At 42.9% G+C, this 24,827-nt stretch overlaps 1 protein-coding gene across 1 annotated transcript in view; it reads right to left on the bottom strand.

The window, feature by feature from the left end:
- Nucleotides 1–509: 509 nt before the first annotated feature.
- Nucleotides 510–24,827, bottom strand: part of TAF4B (TATA-box binding protein associated factor 4b) — a 162,156-nt gene continuing 137,838 nt past the window's right edge. The window contains exons 15-16 of the transcript XR_008291818.1: nt 7,192–7,326; nt 510–1,418 (exon numbers count right to left, since the gene is read on the bottom strand). The gene's annotated coding sequence lies outside the window, so the exon portion shown is untranslated. The remainder of the gene's footprint in view (nt 1,419–7,191; nt 7,327–24,827) is intronic.

The raw sequence follows: 24,827 nt of genomic DNA, 5'->3' as shown, positions 1-24,827 counted from the left end.
CTTGGCCACCAGCTTGGATATAGCCCATCTCCTGGGCTCTCCAAAGATGCTAATCTAAAGTAGAGCTAGGTTAGGTAAGTTTAGTTCATTAAAGCAGACTTTATTGGAGGTCGGAGGGTAGGAATTTCATTTGCTTTGCTCACCTCTGAATCTCATGTGCCAAACCACCACCTGAGTCATCATAGGAGCTTAAAAATAATTATTGACTTGGAGTAGTCAAATTCATAAAAGCAAAACATAGAATGGTGATTATCAGGGCCTGGAGAATGGGGAGTCATTGTTTAATGGGGGCAGAGTTTCACTTTGGGGAGATGAAAAAGTTCTAGAAATGCCTCCATTTCTAGATGACTAGTGATGACTGTATAACAAGGTGAATGTTCTTAATACCACTGACCTGTACAATTAAAGATGGCTAAGATGGTAAATTTTATGTGCTGCATATTTTACCACAATAAAAAACTGAATGAAGTAATGATATTATTATGGCAGTGGGGTGGGGGGGTGGTGCTTAGAATAAAAAACCACCTAAAACTGAACATCCGACCTCAGGTTCCTAAATTACCCAGCTCATAGGAGGCTGGTCCAGAGTTCTCCAAAGTGAGTGCTCCAAATTTATCCTTAACACAACCCAACTGGGGAGAGGAGAAAAACAGTAGAATTTCTAGTTGTATCTTTTATTTCATTCTTTAATTTTTTAAATTTGGGGATAGATTTAAATATGCATAATATAGAACAGTACTGACAGCCAGGTATGTAACTTATAAATGAACAGACTTATACTCAAGGAACATTATTGAAAACTTTGTACTCCCAGGTCGCATGGTCAACACTGGCACGTGACTTTCTCCTCTTCCTCTGTTGTCACTCCATGTAAGTACAGTAAGGACTTTGGATCAGATGCTCCCAAAGGGCTTAGCCTGCTCTACTGCCAAGTCCCCCCCAAGTGCCAGCTTCCAGGCGGAAGTCACTCTAAGCGACAATGCAGTTTATGTGTCAGGGACCGAGGCCTGGCATCCCTGCTGCTCCAGCTTCAGGGACTTTGGGGATGTGGCCTGACTTACTTCTCAGTCACAGACAAACTGCCAACCCCTCCTTTAGGACACCAAGAGCCACAGACCAGTCAGGGCCCTTCCACTGTTCAAAGCAGGCATCATGAAAGGTGCCCTTTGAGGGACAGAAAAACAAATCTACCTCAAGTTTCCATCAAGGTCTTGTCCCTGCAGAGTATGGGTCTAGTGGGAAATGTGTGTTTTTGAAGGCTTAGCCCAGGGCTGGCTTTGCAGCCAGACAGTCCTGGACATTAGTCCCTTGTCCCTCCATGCATTTCTTTAAGTGACTTCAGGCAAGTTGCTTAATCATCCTGAGTCTCAAGTTCCTGTTCTGATGATCCGAGAAAATAACACACGTATCTTGTGGGGCTGTTGGGAGAATAAAAAGATGAGTGTAAAGTGAGAGCACAATGAAATATAACCATGATCACTGCTATTATGTCCCGTTTCCCCATAGATGAAGTAAGAGATTACGTCAGAATTCCAGATTTTGTAACAGCCAGCTGCCAGAACTGCCGGCAAGGCAAGGAGCTCCAGGTAGCTCATCCTCCAAGATGCCTCTTTTTCCTAACTCTGCTTTTCTCAGATTTACGTATTTGATTTCATTTGAAGAAAGGATCTTGCAGATTTTAAAAAGTGCTTTAGAAATACGGGCACTAGAGGGGCGCCTGGGTGGCTCAGTTGGTTGAGCGTCCGACTTCGGCACAGGCCGCGATCTCAGGATTCGTGAGTTTGAGCCCCGCGTTGGGCTCGCTACTGTCAGTGCAGAGCCGCTTTAGATCTTCTGTCTCCCTCTCTCATTGTCCCTCCCCCGCTCATGCTCTTTCTCTCAAAAATAAATAAATATATATTTTTTTAATACTGCAGCTAGAGCAGCAGATAATTTTTAATCTTTTGACTCTAACTGAATTATAGTAAGACAACTGAACCCTAATCAAAGGGGCGGGGATCTCTCCTGACAGAGACGGTGAGATGGCTTGGCCCAGAATTCCAGACCCCAAACTTCCCAAATTTCCTTCACTCGGCTGTGGAAGGACTGGTTCTCTGTTAAAGCCACCTCGAGGACGAGCTGCTCATCTCCTAGACAGGTGGTTAAACACCCCCTCTGTGAAATATCTCACACTGCCATCTCTGCTTATGACTGCTCATTTCCTAACTTCTCACATTCAAGGAAGGGAGGAGGGGAGACAGAGCTACTTATTAAGAAATACTTCTGAGTACACTTAGGACTGCTGTCTCTCACATCTTTTTAATTCCATTTCGGCCTTGGGCATAGATTTAAAACAAAGCTATGCTGGAGGTGATCTTCAAAAGCAACAGATGATGATTAATGCTCATACTGTTCTTTAAGGCCATGGGTGAACTTTGCACTGTCCTCCATGAGCAGTCTGCTAATCTCAGCTCAGAACCTAGTGGAAACAGCCTGGTCTAGCTCTCCATTTGTTGGCTTAAAAACCTTGGGTAACTTGGATTCTTAAGCCTTGGTTTCCACATCTGAAAAATAAAGGTAACTAATGCTCTCCTCGACCACCTCACAGGACCTTTGTAAAGATCTCATGAAAGAATGGAGGCAAGAAGGGGTGCCTGGATGGCTCAGTCGATTGAGTGTCTGATTTTGGCTCAGGTCATGATCTCATGGTTCATGAGTTCGAGCCCCACTTCCGGCTCTGTGCTGACAGCTCAGAGCCCAGAGCCTGCTTCAGATTCTGCATCTCCTCTCTCTCTCTCTGCCCCTCCCCCCTTAAAAAATAAATAAATGTTAAAAAAAAAAATTTAAAGAATGGAGGCAAGAACTATGTAGAACCAGACAGATATGGGGCACATATTTGGCTCAACTGGTTTAAGCATCTGCCTTTTGATATCAGCTCAGGTCATGATCTCATGGTTTGTGAGGTCAAGCCCCATGTCAGGCTCTGCACTGACACCACGGAGCCCACCAGGGATTCTCTCTCTCCTTCTCTCTCTCTGTCCCTCCCCTACTTGTGCACATGCTCTCTAAACAAACATTTTAAAAAAGGGAAAAAAAAGAACCAGACAAAAGGGAGGCTCCAAGGTACCAGAGATCATCTGAGCCTACCCCTCGCTGAAATGGTCCAGCCTGGCCGGGAGGGGCCACGTTTGATGCACTTGTGCATTTCTCGGCATGAGGTCATCTGGAGAAAGCAAGGTCACGGGGCTGCAGGTTACTACATGATCTGTCCTCATATCTGACCTCAGCATTTCACTTTCACAGCTTGCCCAATGCTGCACAGGTTAGGATGAGAGTGTCCTGGCTGAGCTTCCATCCAGATACCACTGGTGATTAAACAGATAGTGGATCTTACTCCCACAGCCTCTTGAAGTCAGAGCTGGCCTTTGGCTCAGTGGGGCTCAAGGCAAGAACGGGTGGAGCCCCTCCTCCTCCTCCTGCCACTCCCACTCAGCCCCTGCAGAAAATGGGATGAGGTATCCAGAGACTCAGCCTCTTGTTTTGGAAACGTCCAGGACGTGGAAAGCCAAAGAAAGCCAAGGACCAGGGAACATGTGTGGCTAAAACAACTTGGTAAGTAAATGATTTAGGAAGTGAAACAAGGTGAATTCAAGCTCAATGCAAAGTACGTTTGGAGGCTAATCCTGTTGTCCTGAACTGGGACACAGGAAATCTGGCTCTGCTGTCTGCTGTGGGTGGCCTTGGGCAAGTCACCTCACAGCTCAAGTTTCTATAAGTCTGTATATTAATGGGGTTGGACTAGAGTCGCCATTCTCAAATGGGTGCATTTAGCCGCTGCTCACACAGTGGGGAAAAGCTACAACTGCATCTTCCCAGAATGCCAGTTTTCCTTGAAGATTGGGAGGGACAGCTTTTTTTTTTTTTTTAACAGATTCATGAGATAAAATTCACATCCCATACAATCCACGCATTTAAAGCATACAATTCAATGGCTTTTAATATATTCACAGATTGTACAACAATCACACAATTAATTTGAGATCTTTCCATCACCCCCAAAACCAACTCTGTATGCCTTAGCCATCACTCTCACAGCCCCCAACCCTCACAGCCCTGGGCAACAGCTAATCTACTGTCTGCCTCTGGATTTGCCGATTCTGGGCATTTCATATAAATGGAATCATCCAATATGTGATCTTGAGAGGATAATTTTTATATTAAAACAAACAGCTATGTTATGAAAAGCATGCAAAAAATACATTAATTTTTAAATCACAAAAGATATTTCAAAGAAATTTTCCATGTGTCTGGCGGCTTCATGCTAAAGAGTCCAGGCATCTTTCAGGGACAGTGATTCATGTTGCTCTGCCCCAGGGCCACTTTGTGAAAATTCTGGGAAGCACTGTGCTGAATGATCTCTTATCCCTGTGGCAGCTCCAACCTTTGAAGATGCCAAGGCTCACTGTGATAAACCTACAGAGAGATGGCTTTTCCAGGAGAAACTGTAAGTGACCTTCTGTTATCATTTTTCTCCTTCATCTCTACCATAGGTTTACATTCAGAACAACTGAAAAAATAATAAGATGACACCAATATTTCAGCTTTCCATATAGAAGAATAATAGGTTGGGATGTCCACCCTACCCACTTCTATCATTCCCATAGCTTTGGGGAGAAGCATCTTGATCTGTTTTATTCACTGAACCCTCTTCAGTGCCTAGTGCAAGCAACAGGGAATATCATAGGGGCTCAATAAATATTTGCTGGAAGAAAGAAATGAAAGAAAGGATGAAAGAAGAAGAGAAGGGATGGGAGGAGAGAAGAAAGAAAGGAGGCGGGAGGGAGGAAAGCAAGGAGAGAGGCACGGTGGGCCTTGTTTAGTACAACCTCACACGTGGAGGTTAGGCTGTAAGAAGCTCTCACTGTTAGTGTTAGAAAGGTTGGTTTGTCTTCCAGATTTTACACTATGAAGGAACTGACTCTGTCCTTTCAGTTTCATCAAATAGGAAAGAAAGAAAAAGTAATCACGGGTAAAGAAAAGAAATAGGAAGATGAGACAGAGGGAGTCAGGGGTGTCCCACAGAGAAGGACTCTGATGGGTGACTTGGGGGAAAGGTAGACAAGCAGAAGCATCTTCAGAACCCAATTCTGGATTGTATAATAGGAATAATTTATTTCCAATATAAAGTCCTCACCCAACATGAGTGACAAATATCCCCCGGATCCTACCCTACAAATGTGGGCAGAAAAGCAGCTTGGGGCTATTTCAACACAAAGAACCAACCACTTGCCAGAAACAGTGATAAAGAAATATTCAAGCATAGGACCCAACACCAAGGCCAGAGGCAAAGGAGCAGCAAAGTTGTTCTGTGGATTTGGCCTGTCCCGGTTGCCCAGACCCCTGGCTGCCTAGACTCAATGGCTCTGAAGACAAGAAATGAATAAAATAGGTTTTTGAGCCACATAAAATCTATTAATTTAGACACAAGGATTACCATTCTTATCTCCAAACTGATGCAAACAAGGGGACAGAAACATAGAGCCTACTTCTTTCCTTTTGTATCGCTCAGCTTTTGCTAAGTTAAGCTGCATAACAAATATCCCCCAAATCTCAGTCTTACAACCACAACAGTAAAAGGTTTATTTCTTGCTCATGATTCACATCTTCTGTGGGTTAAGTATAGCTTTTCTTTTATTCCAGAACCAAGGACAAAGTGTAGCCCATCTCTGGGCCACACTGGTCTTGTAGCAGAGAAGAAAAGGTAAGAGAACTGGTGGAGACATGCATTGGCTCAGATGTGGTGTATGCCACTTTGACTTGCATTCATTGGCCAGTGTAAGTCATATGCCTAAGCCAATGTCAATAAGGCAATGAAAAACAATCCCCTCACAGAAAAAGCAGCAAATAATGACAAAGTGTGGTCTACCACACTTTTCCAACCATTGCCAGAAAGACTAGGCTGTGCTTCTTGAAGGCAAAAATTGAGACTTTTTTTCCTGCACCCGCATTGCCCAGCACAGAATCTGGTTACAGTAGAGTACTCAATAATGAAAGGATGGTGCCCACATGTTCAGGTGCAAAATAAGGACAATGACATTATCAAGACTAGAAGTCAGATATCCTGATATCAGCCTGCTATCTTCCTATCACTACACCCTACTGAAATGTAGTCTCCTAAAGGGCTTTGACCTTGTGCATATCAATAATTTTGCTTTTCAGAATCATCAGAGCCCCAAATCAAGAACAACACCAACTGAAGACTAAGCAATTTGAAGATGAAGAGGGGTGAGTATTAAACTAGGAAGCACAGAACTTTTGTATACATTGTCTCATTTGGCCTTCCCAGGAACCCTGTGAGAAAGCCAGGGCAGGAACTATTTAGGCTTTTTTGTTTGTTTTTGTTTTTGTTTTTGGTTTTAAAGCTGTTTTTGATGAAAAAGGAGCACTTAGATAGAATGCAGTGGTTTAGAACACAGGCTCTACAATTATTCAGCCTGGGTTTAGTCCTGGCTCTGCCCCTTGTCTTGCTAGCTATGTGACCTTGGGAACACTGCTTGACCTTGGTTATGCTCATGAACATAGGCAACTGCAGGGTGTTGCTAGGACAGGATGAATCTCACAGGGAGAAGGGTCAGCTGGTGCCTGCAGAGCTGGCTGCGTCCTCTCAGCATGGTGGGCCATGCTTGTGCTCCCGTGGAGGAAAGCTCTCTCTTTCTACTGGGCATGAAAGGAGTTTTGGAGGGTGAGGGACAAATCATGCTGGGGTACTAGGAAGTCTTAGCGTAAACACAGGCTATTCAAGGAGGTGCTGGGAACGCCAGTGCCCAGGATCTGGAGACAGCGAGCGAGAAAAGACCATGCACAGCCCCTCCCACCTCAGTCCCAGAGACCCTGTTGCCAGGCCACTTGAGGGTTATCCATTGAACAGTTCATCTTGTCTCTCGGTATCCTCTCTACCCTTCAGTTTCCTCATCTGTAAAATGGGTGCAACAGCATCTCCCTGAGAGGACTGTTGTGAGGTTAAAATGGGAAGTGCTGTAGTCTTTTGCCCAGAATCTGGCATACTGTCAGCTAGGAGCACTGAAGCTGGCACCTTGGTCTAGGTTGACTACATGCTCATTCAGACCCCCTGAAGTCACACAAGGCCGCCCCCCTAAGCCCGCTGCACTGTCAGCTCCACGTAGCTGACCGCATGGGAGCTCTGTGACTTACCTGTGTGTATCCCAAGGCTCCTGCTGCCCTAGGACAGTGGGGGCAATGAATTTATCAGAGAGGCATGGAGAACCTTTACTGTTTCCTCACACGTTTCTCGCTCCTCCCCAGATCCAGGAGTTCAAAGAAATTTTCCTTAAAAGATAAATGTACAAATTAGGCTTTCCTGATAGGCGTCTACTCCAGTAAAGATTCCTGGGTGCTGCCTCGGTCCCCAGGATACCAGAGGGCATTCATCCATGGGAAGACAGCTGGCAGTGTGTGCTCCACACCTCACCAGGAGGGTGTTTACCAGAGAAGTGGTGCCCAGTCATGGCCTCGGCGACGAGTCAGCTCGGTGCCCTTGACAGGAAAGAGAGTCACAGCGGCCCATGATCACGGGCTGTGTTCCCTTAGGGCTGACCGCCCTGGGAAACAAGCACCGTGGAGTGCTTGTCCCTCCTACTCTTACCAAACCTTCAAAATGGCCTGGCTTACCTTCTTGCTGCCAATAGAACCAGAGGGCGAGGGTGGAAGTTGTGAGGTGTCCAATGACACAGGTAATGCCAAACATGCAGGGCTGTACCGTGCCTTCTGGGGACCCCTTCCTCATAAAAAAAATATTTTTAATGTTTATTTTTGAGAGAGAGAGAGAGAGAGAGAGACAGAGACACAGAGACAGAGTGTGAGTGTAAGAGGGGCAGAGAGTGAGAGGGAGACACAGAATCTGAAGCAGGCTCCAGGCTCTGAGCGGCCAGCACGGAGCCCGACGCGGGGCTCAAACCCACAAACTGTGAGATCACGACCTGAGCCAAAGTCAGACGCTTAACCGACTGAGCCACCCAGGTACCCCATAAAGTTTAAAAAATGAAATTTTATGACTGCATTGAAGACAAATATAATCCACACTGGATTTATAGGTTACATGTTATATATTTATTATTATTATTTCTTCAGATTTTAAAAGAAATTAAGACATTTTTGTGGGCCCCAGGTCCTGTCTGTGCGTTACCTAGTGGAGAAATTGACCCTGAAACCAGGACAACTGAAGAGCCTGGTAATGCCCATGGCCCAGTGCCCATTCTCCTTACACTGAGCCAACAAGCCCTTGCCACCCAGCTGTTAAGTTAGTTGAATGAAAGAACCTTCCATGTAAAAGTCTGCATGTGCTAAACTAAGAAACTAGAGACCAGCTTCTTTTAACAGAAACAGAAGCCACACTACATGAATAATGCCAGAAGAAATGAAAGAAGAAAGCAGGTTTAAACAAAGTGTTATAGGGGCACCTGGGTGGCTCAGTCGTTTAAATGTCCAGCTCCGTTTCTGCTCAGGTCATGATCTCAGGGTTTATGGGTTCAAGCCCTACATCAGGCTCTGTGCTGACAGCATGGAACTTGCTTGGGATTCTTTCTCCCTCTCTCTCTGCCCTTCCCCTGCTCGCTCTCTATCTCTCTCTGTCTCAAAAATAAATAAATAAACATTAAACAAAGTGTTTTAAGTCTATTGGTAGCCTCGTTATGCACACTCGTATACACACACACACACACACACACACGCACACACACACAGAACTAATTGGTGAGCCCCCAGTGTTTGACATTTGTTTCCAGATAGGAAATGAGTTTGGTTTGAAAAAGGGATATTTGGGGGAGGACAGAAAGAGCTTCCATCTTATCTGGAGAACAAGTCCTCTGTGGCGTCTCCTAAGACTGCTCCCCATAGACCGGAGCTTCCTTAGTCATTTCAATGCCAGCTGACTCCTGCTGCCTGACACTGCGGTGGGGATGGCCTGCCAGCCCTAGTGCTCGCCTGGAAGGGTTTCCTGAGTGCTGGGGGACAGACATGTATGTAGAATGTTGGTGCAGCATGGCGCATGTGCTGTGAGCCAGGCCAGAGGTAGGGAGGGGAGGCTCCAGGAGGGTGCAGGTAGAGGAGGGGCTCCCTGGCCAAGGTAGGGACTGCAGGAGCAAAGCCAGAGGCCAGAACCTGCCTGGGGAGTGCTGAGGATTTGTGCAGGGGAGGAGGCACCCTGAGAGGCCTCGGAGACCAGTGAGGAGAGGTGGGAAGGGGTGCTGGGGCTTGGCCCGAGGGCTTTACCAAGCCCGACCTTCATTCTGCAGGGATAGGGAACCAGTGAGGCAGACTGGCTGCATAGTTCACGGTGCCCAGTGTGAAATGAAAACACGGGGCCCCTGTTGAGAGAGGGTTCAGAATTTGAAGACTGTAGGAACACAGCATTAAGCCAAGTGCAGGTCTTGAGCAGGGGTCCTGTGCAACCCAGATGGGCCACATACCTGGGAATTAGGCCATGGGTGTGGTTTGGGGGGAGGAATCCAACCCCAAGAGATTTCTAGTCTTGGCCAGGAAAGTCTTTATATTTGTATTGTCTTTGTATTATTGCTATATTCCTTTTTCTTCAAATACAGGATTTAAAAATGTATATTTTAGGGGCGCCTGGGTGGCTCAGTCACTTAAGCATCTGACTTCGGCTCAGGTCATGATCTCGCAGTTCACAAGTTCGAGCCCCACATCGGGCTCTGTGCTGACAGCTTGGAGCCTGGAGCCTGCTTCAGATTCTGTCTCCCTCTCTATCTGCCCCTCCCCTGCTTGCACTCTGTCCCTCTCTCCCTCTTTCTCAAAAATAAATAAACATTAAAAAATAAATAAATAAAATAAAAATGTATGTTTTAATCTTTCATGGGATATTGACAGTGGTTTTTTTAAATGTTATATACCATTAAATATGCAAATTATTCTATTAATAGAAACTTACTTCAGAGACAACTTTTCCAGAACTTCTCTTCTCCAACAGTAAGGCCTACTGTGGAGGCCCGAGGAAATTACTGAGCATTCCCCACTATGGCTGGCATGCAGCTAAGTCCCTGCTAGGGTCAGGAGCCAGCACTGCCTTGATAACCACAGTGACAACAGAGGTTTAAGTTGTGAAAACAGCGGGATTTTGAAACTCTCCCTCCACATAGTTTACAGATAAGCCAGGCAAATTCTGAAACTCTCTAAGAATTTCTCTCACTACATCTCTAGGAGAAGGCAGGGTTGCCAAGAAAGAAAGCGCATCTTAAAAGAGTAGGTGAGGACCCTCCTTTTGGGAGCACTCCCACCTCCCCTTTGCTCTTTGCTCTGGGCTTGTCCAGCTCCGCGTGGCCCCAGGGGGTCTGCAGCGTTCCATCAGGATTCAGGGTCAGACTCCACAGCCACAGGAGGGCCAAGACCTTGATGGAGTCCCCTTCTCCCCCTGGGAGCCCTGCAGGGAGCGGCTCTGCCTGTTGCAACCCCACTGATAAGCTGATAAGCGAGCCAGGCCCCCTCCAGGTGGGCAGCACAGAAGGCGGCAGCCTTGCATTGAGGTGATTTCGGAAGCTCTTATTTCTCTAGTGTTTCAATTCCTTCCTGGAATGTGAGGAAGTGTCCCTGCAGACTCCACACTGTATCCGGAAGCAAAGACACGCAGAGAGTGGGAGCCTTGTGCTTCCTCCTTAGCCTCACGGAGGGTGTAACTTAGCCCCATGACACCTGACTTCTCTCATCTATAAAGTGGGTAGAAGAGTAGTCCGTTGCCAGGAGTCACAGCAGGGCTGTAAGTATGAAATGGGAAGATGGACATGAAGCACAGAGTGAGAGTCTCATAAATGTGGTCTAAGTGTCATGATTTCTGCCTGGTTCCCTAAAGCAAACATCCTCAACCTAGAGGGTTCATAGCAGTCAAATGGTTAGAAGCGGTCTGGGCGGTAGGCTGATTTTTCATAAAATTACTGTCTTCACCTGTCCCCCCTATAACTGCTATGGAATGCCTGCCCAATAGCCCATTTTCCTTGTGAACCCACTGCCCTAGATTTTATCCGTGCGCTTTGGCCTCTAGTCATGGACAGGAATTCTTCTGAGTTTATCTACACCCCCCTCCCCCCACTACTCCATGCCTGCTGTAAACCGGCAAATGTCTTTAGTTGCCATAACGATACAAGCTGCTCTCAAAAACACCGCTTCAAGTTTTCACATCCCTAATCCATACTTTACATGTTTAAACTAGCAACGGAATATCTATTAGCACATACAAGCGCATTTCCCCCCCTTCTCCTGGAGAGAAGAACGAACGGAGAAGAAATTATTTAAATTGTTATGTAAGGACCTGTTGGTCCTGCGCAGGCTGAAAGGTGAGACTCCGTTCCCCCTTCCCCGTGTGCTCTGACCAGTGGCTAGCAAGCTGCTGCCAAAAAAATAATGGAAACGGTGGAAGTCTCTGGAGGTGTGAGAGTTTCTGTAACATCCTAAGCCCCACTGTTGCAGGGCATGACTTAGGCCCTGGGATCAACTCAAGCCCCGTAAACCTGGCTCTGAGGGCCATTAGCTAAAAAAATCGTCTTAATTACTACTGTCGACGTTCACTGTGAATCTCCAGAAGGGGAAAATAACATGCAGCACTTCCCAAACAGAATTCACCGCAAAATGCTTTAATTTCAGGAGTTCTATCCTTCAAGCCATGGATCTAGGGGCATGAGGCAGAGGGGGAAGACACAGCTCCTTGGCTCAGGGAGAGGGCAAGCAAGTCAAGGCCGCCCTCTTGCCGTGAGGAAGGAGCAAGATGCACCACCCAGAGCAGCCAGGCGAAGGGGGCGTTTGTGGGCGGAGGTGCGGTCCCCTTCCTCTTCCTCTCCCTCCTTCTGTTCCTCCACCACAGCACTACTTCCCAGAGAAGCTCCCACGTGGGAGGCTCCAGGCCCTCACATGGTGCCAGAAGCCTGACCCCAGCCCACAACCAGGACTGAGGCAGAAGTGAGGATCTGCGCTTTGTTTTGGTGTTTTCTAGGACTGCACTTTCCATCATCAAATGGCATTTTCAAAGCAGTCATTCTCATTGTTTTAAAGGATAAAATTTATGGTTTGAAAGGAATGGCCACCAACCTCATAAAATGGCCACAGGCCTCATAAAATAAGCTTTAATATTACCACAGACATTCTCACAATTGGCCAAATCCCCAAGACCCCTATGAAGAGTGACTTGCCCTTGGCAGAAAAGGATTAAATTTACTCAACACCATAAAAATACACAATGACCTTTCTCATTTTCCAGCAAAGGTCATGCTGGGCAGGGGTTCTTCGGACATGACCTTCTCTCACCTCACCATGTCTCCATCCCAGCATCCACATGCATCGGCCTCCACACTAATCCCACTCAGCCTTGTCTTCCATTTCTGGTCTCAACTCTGATATCAACCTGGACTTGCTCCAGCCCTGTCAAAGCCAATGTCTTCTCTTGGATCCTGAAAAACCAGGTTAATCTAGAATTTGTTTCCAGTTACTACGGATGTGGACTCATTGCTTAATATAGACCAATCAATGGCTTATATTCACCTTGACCTTGAGATGTGTGAAAAATCTCTTTATAGACTGTGCTCTGCTTTATAGACCACGATCTTGGGAAAAGTACTTAACTGTTCTGAAACTGCTTATTTCTCTGTTGAATTTTTTAAATATGGAAATGTAACTTTATTATATCATCTCACTCAATAATCACTAAAACCCAAAGTGATGAGTGATATTACTCTCACAGAAATTGAGGAACTGACATTCCAGCCAGTAAATAGTGGACTTAGGATTCTAATCCTGGGTTTGTCTGATTCTAAAACCCATAGTACTTTTTTTTTTTCTTTAAGGAAAACGCCCTCTCAGTGCTGGGCCTTTTTTTTTTTTTTTTAATGTATTTATTTGGGGGGGCGGGGGGAGAGAGAGAGAGAGAGAAGGAGGAAGGGCTGGAGAGGGGAGAGAGAATCCCAAGCAGGCTCTGCACTGTTAGAGCAGAGCCTGGCGTGGAGCTTAATTTCAGGAACCATGAGATCATGACTTGAGCCAAAATCAAGAGTGGGGCACTTAACCAACTGAGCCACCCAGGTGCCCAAAACCCATACTACTCTTTTGGGGGCACCTGGCTGGCCCAGTGGGTGGAGCATGAGACTCTTGATCTTGGGGTTGTGAATTCGAGCCGCACACTGAGTGTAGAGATTACTTAAAAATAAAATCTTAAAAAAAAAAAAAAAAACCACAAACAAACTCATAGTACTCTTCTTTTATAGACCTCCATCGTAACCTGGGGGAATTTTTGGAATACTAGGTGATGATGTACACAATGGCTGAGAAAGGAAAGAGACTGACAGCAGAGGCATCAGCAGGGAGCCTGACATACCAGTCCAGAGGATGAGGTCCTAAACCAGAGGAGAGGCAACTGGAAAGGAAAGAGGTATTGGGAAGGTTGAACCAAGTTGATGGGAGGGGAGGGAAAGAGGAATAAGAAAGTGGAAGGGACCAAACTAAAAAGATTTTTGAGCCTAAATGACCCAAAAAGTGATGGGAGAGGTGAATGCAAGAAAAAAAAAATTAGGAAAGACAGCCATTTGGAGCATAAGGATGCTAAATGAAAACGTCTGGGAGGAATTCAGGGATGTGAGATTTTAGATTTTAAAGATATCAAGGACAGAGAATCAAGATGTGAAAAGCAGCCACATTAACAAAAGCTAGTCATAAAGGCAGTGGGATTCCCCCGAACAGAGAGGAAATGCTGTGAGCTGAGAACAGGTCTGGATGAAGGGGTGGGCAGGAAAGAAGAGCAGTCAGGGGGCAGAAGGAACAGGCAATGCTGGGTAACCTGGGGCAGAGAACGCTTTCCCAGCAGGAGCGCTCAGATGCATGTACAAAAAGCGGAGGAGAGGTCGTGGCAATAGAAGGGAAGCTTTCATTTTTAAGAGTGTAATCTCAATAGAGTGGTGAGGGTGGAGGTCAGACTACAGATGGCTAGAGAAAGACTCAGGGCAAAGAGAGAAGACAGAAGTCATAGACCATATGTTTAAGATATTTAGAAGGGAAAAGATAAAAAAGGGAACAGCAGGACCAAGTAAAGATATTTTCCTTTCCCTTCACTGTCAAATACTCGAGTGTGTCTGACCATAGTAGGGAAAGATGGAGATAGACATTGAGTATGGGAAAGGGATCACCGAAAAAGCTGATTTCTAGGGAAGGCAAGAAGGGATTCAATTGTTAATCCAACAGTATTTGCAGTGAGCCACTATATGCAAAATATTGTGCTCAGCACAGTAAGAAATAGAAGGATAAAACAAAAACCAGTGTCTTCTCTAAGTAGCTCACAACTTAGTGGGAGAAATGAGTTATGCAAATTGTAATATTGCATGGCAGTGTAAGCCCTGTGTTCATGTTGACAATAAAGTGCTATCGGGGTCAGAGAGGAAATGTGGGACTAAGTGGGAAGGGACATCTACAAAGACATCACAGAAGAGGCAGTACTATCCTCAGCCTTGGAAGATTAGCAACAATATGACTGGCAAAAGATGCAGTGGAAGAATGTGGAAAAGGAAGAATTCAGCGGCAAGGACAGAGGAGTTGACCTTGAAAAGGAGGGACAGTTCTGCAAGTGGTACTTCAGGGAAGAATGCACAGGAAGAAGAAGTAGGATAAAGAGGTACTGTGAAGTAGAGACAACAGAGTACAAGACCTCATACCTGATGGGCTCACTGTACTATGTAATGTGGACAAGCAGAAGAGCCTCTGAAAGAACCCTGAAAATCAGGGTTCAAGGTCAAGAGGGAAATGTGAATCTGAAAGAGATAGAGACAGAAACTGCAAAGAAGCCAGATGGGCTTGCTATGTTGATGTTAGAAACTTGCAAAATTTTGTCTAACAAAAATTAGCACTCTGGAAATGGGGATCAGAAAAGTAACTGTTAGGAGGAATTTTGTACCTGGAAGCATGATGAAAAAAGTATCCTGGCCTGTCCTCCTATGGAAATTTTATATATAAATATGTATATTTATTTACATATAAGGCATTGTTTATTTAATTTTATTATAGTTTGTTTATTAAATTTTTTTCAATGTTTATTTTAGAGAGAGAGAGAGAGTGCACGAGTGAGCACGAGTAGGGGGAGGGAGAGAGGGAGAGAGAGAGAACCTTAAGCGGCTCTACACTCACTGTGGAGCCCAATGCAGGGCTTGATTCCACGACCTGAGCTGAAATCAAGAGTCAGATATTTAATGATATGAAACAATTACTATTTTTAAAAGATGTAATCATGGTAATGTGCTTTTGTTTTATAAAAGACCTCTTAAATATTATAGACACACACTGAAGATTTTGTGAATGAAATTATATGATGGCTTGGTTTTGCTTAAAAACAATCCAGGGGCGCCTGGTGGCTCAGTCAGTTGAGCGTCCGACTTTGGCTCAGGTCATATCTCATGGTTCATAGGTTCGAGCCCCGTGTTGGGCTCTGTGCTGACACCTCGGAGCCTGGAGCCTGCTTTGGATTCTGTGTCTCCCTCTCTCTCTCTGCCCCTCCCCTGCTCGTGCTCTTGTCTCCTCTCAAAAAATAAATAAATAAATAAATAAACATTTAAAAAAACAAAACAAAACAAACAAAAACAATCCAGTGTTGGGTTGTGGGAGGGTACAGGGAGCAGATAAAATGTTTTGATCTTTGGTGAAGCTGAGAGGTGATCTCTTCATTTTTATATGTGTTTAAAATTTTCTGTGGTGGTAAGGTAAAATAAGAAAACAAATGTTAAAAAAATAAAAGAATGCAAGAAAGGAGAGAAAAAGAAACAGAGAAGTTAAGATAAATAGAAAGCGTTTAATAAAATGACAAATATATCAGTAATTATAATCAATATAAATTGAGAAAGTTTCAGTTAAAAAAAATCCATCTATATGCTATGTACAGGTAACAGATTTAAAACTTAGGAACATAAAAGGTTGAAAGTAAAAGGAACTGAAAATGATACTCCAGGAAAATCCTAATGAAAGAAGCTGATGTCCCTAAATTTATAGCAGAAAATAGACTGTAAGGCAAGAAGCACTACTAGAAATAAATAAAACTACCATATGATAAATAAAGTTTGAATTCACTGAGAAAATACAGCAGTTTTAACATAGTTAGCAATAATATAGCCTCTACACATATAGAGCAAAAATATACACAATTACAAAGGTAAATAAATAAATACATTCTTATGGTGGGAGAATTTTATTTGTCCTAGTAAATGAAATATCAAGAAGACCAAAATACAAAAAAGAATATAGATTCAACAGCATAAGATTGGTCTAAGATATATTTTGGGAAAACTGTACCCAACAACTATAAAATATAAATTGTTCTCAGCAACAAAACACTGAGCCAAAAGAAGCCTCAATTCAACAGATATTACAGTACCAGCATCAGACAGACTACATTCTCTGACTACACTACAGTTAAATCAGAAATCAATAACAAAAGGATAATTTCCTAATGATTAGAAATTTTAAAATGTTCTTATAACCATAAGGCTCAAAGAAGCTAACGTATATAACTTATAATAGAAATAATGAGCTTAGGATACAACTTAAGATAGAAAAAAAAAATAGAATTAACCCAAAGAAAGATAAAAGAAAGAGAAGAAATTACTGATATAGAGGACAAAAGTAAAATAGAATCAACACAGCCAGAAGTTGTTTCTTTGGCAAAATTAATAAAATTGATAAATTTCTGGTAAGGTCAATTAAGTAAAGGAGAAGATAAAAATAACAATATCAGAAATGAAAAATGAGACATAATCACAGATGCTACTGACATTACAAAGATTTAAGAGCTTACTATAAACAACCTTTTGCCAATAAGTTTGAAAATGTAGATGAAATGGGCAAATTACCAGACAAATATAACTTTCTATTACTGACTCAAGAAAAAAATAGAACATTCAAATAGTCCCTATCATTAAACAAATAGAAACAATAGTTTAAAATCTTTCTACAATGAAAATACCAGGCTCAATGGTTTTACCAGCAAGTTCTACCAACATTCAAGAAATGAAACTAAGTCTTAAATTATTTTAAAATAGAGAAAAGTAGGTAAGACACAGCAACCCATTTTAAATGAAGCTCGCTTATCTTTGGTATCAAAACCAGAGAAGCACAGAAAGGAAAGTTTCGATCTCACTTAGGAAATATAGATATAGAAATCATAAACTACTAGCTAACACATGGCAGATGAAAGTTGACTGCACATTCTTTGCTACTTCTCCCACTGAGAGGTAGAGTCCAATTCCTTCCCCCTTGAATCTAGGCGGTTATAGAAAAGTGTTTCTTGGAATAAAATAGAATGTGGTAGAAGTATGACTGCATGACTTCCTAGGGTAATAAGAAGAAGTGTATAGGTTCGTCCATAGACTCTCAGAACACTCTAGGAGCCCGGAGCTGCAAATAAGAAGACTGCCCTGAGAATGCCAGCTGGAGAGAAAACAAGAAGGCACCGCTATAGACAATCTCAGGAGAACCCAGTTTTCAGCCATGTCTATCAAGGTGCCAGACACATGCATGAGGCTGTCTCGAACCTACAAGACCAGCTCATTTGCCAGTGTAATTCCACCAAATGACCTCCAGGAGTCCCTGTGGAGCAGAAAAAGCCCTGAGCTGAGTTCTGTCCAAATTCCTGGTTTGCAAAATTGAGATAAAAGAGATGTTGTTTTCAAAAACTAAGTTGTGAGGCTAGTTTGTTATACGACAAGAGATAACCAGAACACTAACAAACTTGAGTGTTGTTTAAAATCATCATGACCTAGTTGGTCGTAAACATTAGAAAATCAATTCATGTAATTTACTCGATTAACAGATTAAAGGAGAAAAGTCATGTTATCCTCTCAATTAAAGCAGAAAAAAATTAGCTGTTAAAATATTACATGCATGCATGATTTCAAAACAAAACAAAAAACTCATAACAATCTCAGGATATAAAGGAACTTCCTCAGCCTATATATCATTCTATAGACCTCATCATTAATGGTGAAACATAATGTATTCCCTTTAATATCAGGTATAAGGTGAATGTGTCCACTCTCACTATTCTAATTCATTTTTTTATTAAAGTGTTTTGTTGCTTTGTTTTTTGTTTTGTTTTGTTTTGAGAGAGAGAGAGCGCGCGCGAGCAAGCAGGGGGAGGGGCAAAGAAGAGAGAGGACAGAATCCCAAGCAGGCTCCATGCTGTCAGCATACAGCCCGACGTGGGGCTCCATCTCATGAGCCGTGAGATCATGTCCTGAGCCAAACTGAAGTCGGTTGTTTAACTGACTGAGCCACACAGGTGCTCCAGTTCTAATCCATTTTGGACTTGAGATTTAAGCCAACAGTGCAGGAAAGGAAAGAAAGAGACAGAGAGACAGAGAAAGAGAGAAGGAAGGAAGGAAGGAAGGAAGGAAGGAAGGAAGGAAGGAAGGAAGGAAGGAAGGAAGGAAGGAAGGAAGGAAGGAAGGAAGTGCAAAGATTGCAAAAGAAAAAATAAAGCTGTTATTATTTGCAAATGATACAATTATCTTCAAAAACAACCCTAAAGGAGCGCCTGGGTGGCTCAGTCAGTTAAGTGTCTTGACTTTCGCTCAGGTCATGATCTCCCAGCTTGTGAGTTCGAGCCCCACGTCAGGCTCTGCGCTGACGGCTTGGAGCCTGGAGCCTGCTCTGGATTCTGTGTCTCCCTCGCTCTCTGCCCCTCCCCTGCTCATGCTCTGTCTCTCTCTCTCTCTCTTTCTCTCAAAAATAAATATTTAAAAAATTATTAAAAAAAACAATCCTAAAAAATCTATAGAAAGTAGTATTAGTATTGATGGGATTTTAGTAACGTGCTGGATATAAAGTTAATAAACTAAGTTCAGTTGCATTTTCATCTGACAAAAACAAACGCTGGAAACTCTTTTAAAAATACAACTTAAGGGGCGTCTAGGTTTTGGGTGAGGTCATGATTCCCGGAATGTGCCTGGGATTCTCTCTCTCTGCTCCTCCCCAACTCATGCTCATGTGTACTCTCTCTCAAAATAAATAAATAAATATTTAAAAACACACTTTAAAGTAGTGTCAAAAATTTGTAATCAGTAAAGATACCAACTTTTCCCAAATTTATCTACAGATTCCATTTAATCCTAGTCAACATACCAACAGAGTTTTCGTGGAACTTGACAAGCTGGTTCTAAAATTTATAAGGAAGTGCAAAGGGACCAGAACAGCTTGGTAGCCAAGACAGTCTTGAAGAAGACCAGCAGGGAGGGGTGCAGAATTTGCATCAAAAAGTATCAATATTTACTTGAGCCATAGTAAATAAAACAGTGCAGGAATGGAGCAGGCAAATTGACCAACAGAATTAAGAGCCTCATAGAAACCAATACATATATATGAAATTGGCAGCATTACAGATCAATGGGAATGGATGAATTATTCAATAGATTTGTAGAACAACAGTTTATCCATATAAGGGAAAAATGAAAATTGAACTATTCAACTCACACCATTTAAAAAAACCAATTTCAAATAAAAATCAATTTCAGGTGGGCTTTAGAGCTAAGTATGAAGATAAAACTAAAACTTTCAGAAGACAAGATAGAAGACTCTCTTTATGAACTTGTATGTAGTAGAGAAGGATTCTAAAGCCAGACACAATTATATGTTTTTTAAAACATTTTTTTCTAACGTTTTCATTTATTTTTGAGAGAGACAGAGTGCAAGCAGGGGAGGGGAAGAGAGAGAAGGAGACACAGAATCCAGAGCAGGCTCCAGGCTCCGAGCTGTCAGCACAGAGGCTGACGTGGGGCTCGAACTCACAAGCTGGGAGATCATTACCTGAGCCGAAGTCAGACACTTAACTGACTGAGCCACCCAGGCGCCCCACAATTATACAATTTCTAAAGGGAAATATTTAAGAATTGAACAGTTAAAATTAACAACTTCCGTTCATCAAAAGACACCATAGAGTGGAAATAATAAGTCAAAAATGGGAGTATATATTTGCAACATACATAATTGCTTAAAGATTGATGTCCAAAATATATAAAGAACACCTATAAATCCTTTAAGAAAAAGAGGCAAAATATTTGAAGACATGTGGCACAATGGCTAATTTGCATATTAAAAGATACCCATCTTCATTAAACAACAGAATTCAACTCAAAACCACAGCCAGCGATCACTTCCTGCCCACCAGACTGGCAAACATTTAAAACAGAATCAAGTGTTGGAAGGAAACAAATGAATGGTACTCATTTACACTCTGGGGTAGACTGGAAACTGACCTAACCACTTTGGAAAACTGAAAATGTACATAGCCTGGAAGTCAGTAATTTCACTTCCAGAGAAAGTCTTGCTTGGTAAGGAGACATTTCTAGGATGTACATAGCATAGCAGAGAAGTCTGTAAGAGTAAAAATCTGAAAACCAGGTAAATGGCCATCAGAATCAGTATCTCCACACAATGGGACTCCATGCAGGAGAGAAACTGAATGAATCACAGCAGCAGCCACAATGATCCTTCTCAGGAGCCTGATGTTGGCTCCTGAGCCAAAATGTAGAAGACTATTATTCCATCATGTAAAGTCCAGAAACATACAAACTGACTCTTCTAGTTAGAAATATCAGTATATGTTGGGGCGCCTGGGTGGCGCAGTCGGTTAAGCGTCCGACTTCAGCCAGGTCACGATCTCGTGATCCGTGAGTTCAAGCCCCGTGTCAGGCTCTGGGCTGATGGCTCAGAGCCTGGAGCCTGTTTCCGATTCTGTGTCTCCCTCTCTCTCTGCCCCTCCCCCGTTCATGCTCTGTCTCTCTCTGTCCCAAAAATAAATAAACGTTGAAAAAAAAAAATTAAAAAAAAAAAAAAGAAATATCAGTATATGTGAAAATATATAGAAAACCAAGGAAATGGTGAACACACAACTCAGGATGATTAATTACGTCTAAGAGGAGAGAGGAGATGGAACAAGAAGGGCACACAAGAGAGCTCAAAGGTAAGAGCAATGACCTTTTATTGTATTTATTTTATTTTATTTTAAGTCTATTTATTTATTTTGAGAGAGAGAGGCAGAGAGAGAATCCCACACAGGCTCCATACCGTCAGTGCGAAGCCTGATGCGGGGCTTGAACTCACAGAACCGTGAGATCATGACCTGAGCCAAAGCTGAGTCAGATGTTTAACCGACTGAGCCACCCAGGTGTCCTGTGATCTTTCATTTTAAGTAGGTGTTGGGTACATGAGTGTTTCCTGAATCATTAGACTTTTTATTCTCTTCAATCTAATGAACAACAGCTGGTAAGAATCACTCTGGATGGGTGAGTGATGTAGCTAGATGTGCCTCTATAGGATATCAGTCCCTACTCAGCCCAAGTCTTGAGTCAGGCAGGCCTTGGGAAGAATGTGTAGCAATATTCTTCGCCACTTCTCAATAAAATGTGTTTTCTTCGTTGTAAAACAGGTTTTCCACCTGAGCTAGATGCAGGGACATCTGACCGTGTTGGATTGAGGATTATGTATGTGTGAATGTGTGTGTGTGCCAGGGGAGGGGTTAGAGAAGGACAGGGTGAAGTGAGAAAAGAGAACAGGGTGTGGCGGTACTGCTCAGGGCCCCCAAGACAAAGAAGGCACTGAGTGGGAGAGGCTCATGGCAAAGCTCATCATAGCACCCAAAGAAAATGAGGATTAACACCAAAAACACCAATTAATACTTATTGTGTCTACTCTCAGGGCCTGATGAAACCAGTTTGATTTTGGCCAACAGCCAAGAGGTAAAAACCCACTGGGCCCGATTTCACAGTGCCCTTGAGGATGTGCCTGGTAAATGGGCACCTTGGAAGGAAGAATAAAGAGTTATGTCAGTTCCTGTCAACTTCTTATCCTTACATGGTCCTAGCATCAATTAAAAATGCCTCCGTCCTGTTTGGCCTGTCTTCCAGGGGACAGGGTGGAATACGTTGGCCTTACCTAATACCAGGATGGCTCTGCCTCAGTTTTTTCTGAAGCAAAACTTGGCACTGACCTCCAGCATGGCAGAAAGACAAGCCCATCCCTCCCAGGCCATTCATTCTTGCCTCAGCTTGGGGCGGGAAGGTAGGTGATGCATGAAGCACCGGGAAGGGGCCTGTGGAGCTGGTCTGGCTTCTCCAGGCGCAGGGCTTGAATCCAAGGGCAGAGGGGGAGCCTGTGTGGCTCCAGTTGGGCTGTCTTCAGATCTCCAGCTGTTGGGTCTTTTTGGTTTTTATTACATTAGCCTTAAAAAAAAAGTTTTTAATCAACAAGAATCAGTGAAGCAGGCTTTATGGTGCAATAATTCTGCATGTTTTGTTATAAATATCCCCAGGCAAAGTTAAGGTTATTTCATACCACTATCAAAGTAACACGCCCGCTTCGGTTGCAACAAGGAATCTGTGAGGGCTAGCAAGCAGGAAGCATACCATCTGCATTTTAAGAGGCTTTTGTTTTAATAAAATGGGCACATATTTACCCATAAAAGAGACTGACCAGCTTGGCAAATTCAGAACCCATGAGAAGTAAAGATACAGAGGGAAGCCACATTATTTGCTGAATTAAAAACAAAAAACAAAAAAACAACTCACCCATCCACCCACTTCCCAGTTACAGCACTCAGTTGTGGGTTTTGGCGATACTGATGTTTACAATAAACTCTCAGAGCTCAAAGGCTCGAGGTCCAGTACCGGGAGCCCTGGGCTCTACAAAAGACGCCGAGATCTGTTTTCTTATTAAGAGTTAAGACTTTCCCCTTCTACTTCCCTGAAAAAAACATCAGATGAAAGTTTGAAATTGTTCAATCCAGGAAGAAAAGACACTCCCGTGGTTCTGTTTCATATATTGCATTCGATCTTGTTTATTTAGACCCTGAAGAGGTTTGGCAGTGGACATGAGTGAGCTTGCAGAGGGGCAGTGCAGGGGCAGCAAACCCCCACGTTCTGTTCTTTCCTGCGCAGACTCACTGATTGGCCTCATAAGACAGATTTCCAAACTCCATACTTCCTGCCAGGGAAGATTTCACAATTCTTTTCCATCAAACTTCCCTAAAGCTGCAAGTCTTTTTTTTTTTTTTTTTAAGTTTTTATTTAAATTCCAGTTAGTTAACATACAGCATAATATTAGTTTCAGGTGCAAAATACAGTGATTCATTCAACACTTCTCTACTTCACTCGGCCTGTATCATGACAAGTGCATTCTTTAATCCCCGTCACCTATGTAACTCATCCCCCCACCCACCTCCCCTGTGGTAACCATCAGTTAAGAGTCTGTTTCTTGGTTTGTCTCTTTTTTCCCCCTTTGCTTGTTTTGTTTCTTAAATGCCACATATAAGTGAAATTATATTGGTATTTGTCTTTCTCTGACTTATTTCACTTAGCATAATACTCTCTAGCTCCATCCATGCTGTTGCAAATGGCAAGATTTCATCTTTTTAATGATTCAGTAATATTCCAATATATATATACACAGCACTCTTCTTTATCTGTTCATCAATTGATGGACCCATGGGCTGTTTCCATAATTTGACTATTATAGATAATGTGCTATAGACATTGGGGTGCATGTATCCCTTTGAATTAGTATTTCTGTATTCTTTGGGTAAATACCTAGTAGTTCAATTGCTGGATTGTAGGGTAGTTCTATTTTTAATTTTTTGGGGAGCCTCCATACTGTCTTCCACAGTGGCTGTACCAGTTTGCATTCCCACCAACAGTGCAAGAGGGCTCCCGTTTCACCACACACTTGCCAACAGCTGTTGTTTCTTGGGTTGTTGATTTTAGCCATTCTGACAGGTGTAAGGTGATATCTCACTGCAGTTTTGTTCTGCATTTCCCTGATGATAAGTAATGATGAGCATTTTTTCATGTGTCTGTTGGTCATCTGTATATCTTCTTTGGAAAAATGTCTATTCATGTCTTCTGCCCATGATTTAATTGGATTATTCATTTTTTGGGTGTTGAGTTTGAGAGGTTCTTTATATATTTTGGATACTAACCCTCTATTTGGGTTAGACGATACCTGCAAATATCTTCTCGTATTCCATAGGCTGCCTTTTAGTTTGTTTTTTTTTTTAGATTGCTTTTTAGTTTTGTTGATTGCTTCCCTCATTGTGCAGAAGCTTTTTATTTTTTACATAGTTCCAATAGTTTATTTTCTTCTTATTTTTTTTTAAGTAGGCTCCACACCCAATGTGGGGCTTGAACTCACAACCCTGAGATCAAGAGTCGCATGCTCTACCCACTGAGCCAGCCAGGTTGCCCCCAATAGTTTATTTTTGCTTTTGTTTTCCTCGCCTCAGGAGACATATCTAGAAAGAAGTTGTTACAGCCAATGTCAAAGAAGTTACTGCTTGTGTTCTCCTCTAGGATTTTGATGGTTTCAGGCCTCACACTTAGGTCTTTAATCCATTTTGAATTTATTTTTGTGTGTGGCATAAGAAAGTTTTATTCTTTTGCATGTTGCTGTCCATTTCTCCCAACACCATTTGTTGAAGAGACAATCTTTTTCCCATTGGATATTCTTTCTTGCTTTGTCAAAGAGTAATTGACTATAGAGTTATGAGTCCATTTCTGGGTTTTCTATTCTGTTCCATTGATCTATGTGTCTGTTTTTGTGCCAGTACCATACTGTCTTCATCACTACAGCTTTGTAATAATTCTTGAAGTCCGGAATTGTGATGACTCCAGCTTTGCTTTTCTTTTTCAAGGCTGCTTTGGCTATTTGGGGTCTTATGTGGTTTCATACAAATTTTAGGATTGTGTGTTCCAGCTCTGTGAAAAATGCTGGTGGTGTTTTGATAGGGATTGCATTAAATGTGTAGATTGCTTTAGGCA

The sequence above is a fragment of the Acinonyx jubatus genome, chromosome D3 (genome assembly GCF_027475565.1).
Source record: "Acinonyx jubatus isolate Ajub_Pintada_27869175 chromosome D3, VMU_Ajub_asm_v1.0, whole genome shotgun sequence".
NCBI lineage: Eukaryota > Metazoa > Chordata > Mammalia > Carnivora > Felidae > Acinonyx > Acinonyx jubatus.
Note: the sequence above shows the minus strand (reverse complement) of the source record. Positions and strands in the feature narration are given on the sequence as shown.